Raw genomic sequence first — 6,116 nt, 5'->3', positions numbered from 1 at the left:
CTTACGAGTTTTAATCCGCTATACTAATTCACCCCCCCTCTTAGTACCGCTCTGATCCTAACAGGTCTCTTCTAGTCATATGTGCCCTGCAAGTTAATCACGTGAGTGATGCACGTGTGACTTGACATGTAATCTTTTTGCTTATTATATTTTGACATTTATCACTTTATATTGCTTGTTACATATATGCATATATATATTGTGATGTTCTTGGATCTATGCAATGAGAATCAGATCATGATAAGATCATGATAATGAGACCGATTTGCTTTTAAACATAGATCCTAAATAATCCCGTTCATAGTTACTCGAGAGGGATATCAAGATAACCGGGTAGATTGGTGTATTGTATACCCGTCCATATGATGGATGCAGCTGGTCTCATAGCTGCTCGTGTGGGGACACTAGGGATATAATACAGGTGCTCATTAGAGAATGAGTTCACTAATTGATCCGCTTACGAAATGTTGGATGGTTGATGATGCCTTATTGTCAGACAACGATTTCGTAGTCCCAGTGGTATATCTGGTCCTTAGACTTAAGACACCAATGATGACCTGTATGAGTGCTCCACTCTTTGATACCGAACTTATAGGTTTGAATGTCCTAGATCTAGCACAACCGATCTTCGGGAGTGGTAGTTAATCTTACAAGGGCTATTAAGTGTTGATAAAGGATCATCCACTCTCGGTGTCATGAGAGGAATGCCCTATGTGTTATTGCTCATACATCCCTAGTCAGGGTCATTCGGATTGAGAGAGAAAGAGTTCTCCGGGAGAATCCGATTAGAGCGAGACTCGATTAGAAACCATATGGGTCTGACAACACCATACCCGATATACAATCTCTAGGATATTAGATGGATGAGGGACCGCAGGTACATGGTAACTAAGGACAAACAAGTCCAATGGATTGGATTCCCTTGTATCGTCTAGGGACTACGACGTAGTGGCCTAGTACGTCCGCAGTCGATGAGTCGAGTGAATTATTATGGAGATAATAATTCACTGAGCCAAAAGGAGTTCTGACAGGTATGACTCACGACCAGCTCAATATTGGCCCTAGAGGGTCACAGACATATGGTAGGCATTACGATGAGTAGAGGTTTAGATATGAGATATCCGCCGGAGCCCATATCTAATTGGATATCCAATAAGCCCCTGAATTATTGGATCATATGGATGAGATCCAATAAGAGCCCATGAGAGATTATTGGATAGAGATTCAATAATCTAATAGGCTTAAGTAGTTGGATGAAGATCCAATACCCAATAGGGGAGGATCCATTAAGGTTAAGTTAATAGGGGACCTATATAAATAGGAGAGAACTAGTGGTTCATAGGAGGCTAGAGTCTTTTGGTTGCCTCTCCTATTCTCCTCCCCCTCTCTATCTCAAAGTAGGCCTAGAGTTTTGAGGAGCATCATCGTAGCCCTATTGTGTAGATCACCATTAGAGAGGAAGGCGCTTGACCTCCTTTACTCTCTCCTATAGATTTATAGGGATTCAGGGATATATGATCTCCCTAGGTAACGTAATCTATCTCATACATGATTTTTTATTTCGTGGATTTTTACGTACCAATCTTTGTACGATGACGAACATATCTATGGGAATTGGAGTTTTTTTATTTTTTGTTCTTCCGCTGCGCATGTGATGTAGCCCCAAGATTTCCCAATAGTCTCATAGCTACTTGTGCGGGACACTAGGGATATAGTGTATGTGCTCATTTGAGAATGAGTTCACTAAATGATCCGCTCACGTAATATTATATGGATAATAATACCTCAGTGTCAAATAATAGTTTTGTGATTCCAATTGTGTTTGGTTCTTAAACTTGAGACAACAAGGATGTCCTATATAATTACTCCGCTCTTTGATACTAGACTTAAAGGTCTAGAAGTTCCAGATCTAACACAATCGATCATTAAGAGTGGTGGCCAATCTTATGAGGGCAATTTGAGTGTCGATAGAGGATCATCTGCTCTCGATATTATGATAGAAATGTTCCATGTGTTCTCACTCAAACAAATCCGTAGCCAAAGTTATTTGAATTAAGAGAGAAAGAATTCTCTAAGGGAATATGATTAGAGCGAGGCTCGAGTAGATTCCGTATGGGCTTGATAACACCATGCTCAGTATACAGTCTCTAGGATATTATATGGATGAGGGACTTTAGAAACACGATAATTGAGGGTAGACATGTCCAATGGATTAGATCCCCTTGTACCATCTAGGAACTATGGTATAGTGACCTAGTATGTCCATAGTCGATGAGTTAAGTGAATTATTATGGGATGATAGATGAGTTGAGTGAATTATTATGAGATAATAATTTACTGAATCAAAAGGAGTTCTGAGTAGAAGGAGTTCTAAGTCAGAAGGAGTTCTGATAGGTATAACTCATGGCTTTAGGAAAATCTAGGGCGACATCATATGCGCAGCGAAAGAATAGAAAAACAAAAATCCCTAAATTTCCCTTAAATTATGTTCATCGTTATACTAAAAACTACATATATGAAAGATTGTGTTACCTAGGGAGATCGTATATCCCTGATTCCCTGTAGATTTATAGGAGAGAAAGAAGAAGGTCAAGCATCCTCCTCTTTAGCGATGATCTACACAATAAGGTTGTGACGACACTTCTTAAATCTCTAGGCCTGTTATCTGAGGAGGAGAAGCAGAGAGGAGAATAGGAGATGGTAACCAAGAGAAGGTTTAGCATATGAACTTTTATTTCCTTCCTATTTATAGAGGCCCCCTATTAACTTAACCCTAATGGATCCTGCCATATTGGATATTGGATCTCCATCCAACTACCCAAGTCTCTTAGATTAGTGGATCTCTATCCAATAATCTCTCATTGGCTCTTATTGGGTCTCATCCATAGGATCGAATAATTCAAAGACTTATTGGAAATCCAACAAGGTATGGGCTCCGGTGGATATCTCATATCTAAACCTCTACTTGTCATAATGCCTACCATATGTATGTAACCCTTTAGGCTCAATATCAAGCTAGCCGTGAGTTATATCTTTCAAAACTTCTTCTGGATTAGTGAATTATTATCTCCATAATAATTCACTCGACTCATCGATTGCGGATGTACTAGGCCACTACGCCGTAGTCCCTAGATAATATATGTGAATCCAATCTATTGGACCTATCTATCCTCAGTTATCATGTATCTATAGTCCTTTATCCATCTAATATCCCAGAGATCATATACCGGGCATGGTGCTGTCAGATCAATACGGTTTCTACTCGAGTCTCGCTCTAATCGAATTCTCCCGGATAACTCTTTCTCTCTCAATCTGAATGACCTTGGCCAGGGATTTGTCTGAGCAAGAACACATGAGATATTCCTTTAATGACACCGAGAGTGGATGATCCTCTATTGATACTCATTAGTTCTTGTAAGGTTGACTACCACTCTTAATGTCCGACTATGCTAGATTTGGAACTTCCAAACATATAAGTCAAATATCAAAGAGTGGAGTACTCATACAGGACATCCTTGGTGTCTCAACTCTAAGGATCAGGTACACCACTAGGATGAAGAAATCACTGTTTGATAATAAAACATCATTAACCATTCAACATTTCGTGAATAGATTAATTAGTGAACTCATTCTCCAATAAGCACTTGCACTATAGCCCTAGTGTCCCCACATGAGCAGCTATGAGACCAACCACCTCCATCATATGTACGAGTATATAGTATACTAGTTTGTTCAGTTATCTCGATGTCTCTTTTGAGCAACCTATGACCGGGATTATTTAGGATATGTGTTTAAAGACGAATCGGTCTCATTATCATAATCTCATCATGATTCGATTCCCATTGCACAGATCTACAATATATTCATGCAATAGATAATATAAAGTAATAAAATGCTAAATAATATAAGAATGTATATCATGTCATACGTGTCATCACTCATGTGATTAGCTTGCTACCTATGACTAACAATCTCTCACTTGACCTAAAGTCAATCACCTATGTGTCTAATCTCCATCAGACCCTTATGATGCTCAAAGACAATATGAGATAATGGCTTTGTCAGTGGAACCATGATGTTATCTTTAGATGGAACTCTTTCCACTACTATATCTCCTTGGGTCATGATCTCTTTGATCAAGTGGAACCTCCTTAGAATATGCTTAGACTTCTGATGAGACCTGAGTTGCTTTGCTTAAGCAATCGCCCAATTGTTATCACAATATAAGGGAATTAGCTCCTCGTTGCCCGGTACAACTCCCAAATCTATAATGAACTTCTTCATCTAGACTCCCTCCTTTGTTGCCTCTACTACAGTAATGTACTCCACCTCTTTGGTCGAGTCAGTAGTAGTATCTTACTTGGAACTCTTCCAGTATACTGCTCCTCCATTTAGGGTGTACACATACCCCAAATTTGACTTGCTATCATCGACATCAGATTGGAAACTCGAGAGCGTGTAGCCTTCAACCCTAAGGTTATTACCTCCATATATTAGTAAAAGATCCTTAATCCTTTGTAAGTACTTAAGGATATATTTTATTGCTTTCCAATGCTCCAAGATTGTTTGATACCTACTCGTGACAATCAATGCATGCGCTATATCAAGCCTGATATATAGCATGACATACATGATAGACCCTATCGTTGAGGCATAGGGTATCCTATCCATGTTTGCCCTTTCTTCAAGAGTCTTTGGGGATATACTCCTAGAAAGTGATATCCTATGTCTTATTGGTATGAGACATCTTTTGAAATTTTTCATGTCAAACCTTTTGACAATGATGTCTATGTACATGGATTAGGACAAGCCAAGCATCATCTTAGATATGTTTATATAGATCCGAATCCCCAAGATATAGGATGCTTCCCCTAAGTCTTTCATAGAAAAGTGTTTAGATAACTAAGCATTTACTATGGATAGCATTCCTACATCATTCCCAATGATCAGGATGTTATCCATATATATAATACCAAGAAGGTAATAATGCTCCCACTTACCTTCCTATATACACAAGGCTCATCTTTATTTTTAACGAAGTCATAAAATTTGAATGTCGTATCAAATTTTATGTTCCAACTTCAAGAAGCATGCTTTAGTCCATAAATGGACCTAAGCAACCTACACACTCTATTTGGACAGTCCTTAGACACGAATCCCTCAGGTTGTATCATATACACCTTCTCCTCGAGGTTGCCATTGAGGAATGCAGTTTTCATATCCATCTGCTAGATCTCATAATCATAGTATACTGTAATAGCCAATAGATCGGATGGATTTTTGGCATGAATACGAGTGATAAGGTTTCGTCATAATCAATACCTTGCCATTGACGATATCTCTTAGCCACTAGCCTTGCATTATAAGTCTCTATCTTTCCATCTACTCCGATAGCCTATGCTTGTAATAGCCTTCTCGTAAGTCTACAGAGCAATATCCTTAATATTCTCTCATCTAATATGTTCTACATATCTCTCAAGAGGATGATATACTCTATCAAACATACATAAAGTCGAAACTTGTGTGCTAGGTACTTGAACAACCTCGGGTTGTGGAGTGATACTTGAACTAGGTTCTCCAGTCTCACTCAACTCTATTACGCTCCTATTGTCTCCGTCAAGAATGTGTTACTTCTCAAAGAATACCGTTCTCTTAGCTACAGTGACATGAGAGTGACTTATTGGCATGTGTTCTCTGGTACACATCTCCCTTACCCTACACGACAAAGACATTAACGAGGGTGATTTGGTGGCATGTGTTCTCTTGTGCATGAGATGATCCTTTGGGAGGATGCTACTGGGCTAATTTTCTGGGTTAAGCAAAGAGTGGTCTCTTTGTCGATCATAAAAAGGAAAGGCTGACATCATAGAGAGTAAGTGGCTTTTGCTTTTAAGTGTTGCTTAATTGAGGAGGAGAAAAGTGAAAAGTGTGAGGATTATTATCAACGTAAATATCTTATATCTTCTTCATTGCAGGCTAACATGAAAATAAATTGATCTAATAGAAACATGGATAGTAAACAGACAAACAAACAAACTGACGATTTAATCTAAATTGTGAAGCTGTCGCTCGAGTAGGAAGCCGACTCTTTTTGTCTCTTCTAACTGTACTTGGAT

Source organism: Musa acuminata, chromosome BXJ1-3, assembly GCF_036884655.1.
Source record: "Musa acuminata AAA Group cultivar baxijiao chromosome BXJ1-3, Cavendish_Baxijiao_AAA, whole genome shotgun sequence".
In the NCBI taxonomy this organism is placed as follows: domain Eukaryota; kingdom Viridiplantae; phylum Streptophyta; class Magnoliopsida; order Zingiberales; family Musaceae; genus Musa; species Musa acuminata.
This window is presented reverse-complemented; position numbering follows the sequence as displayed.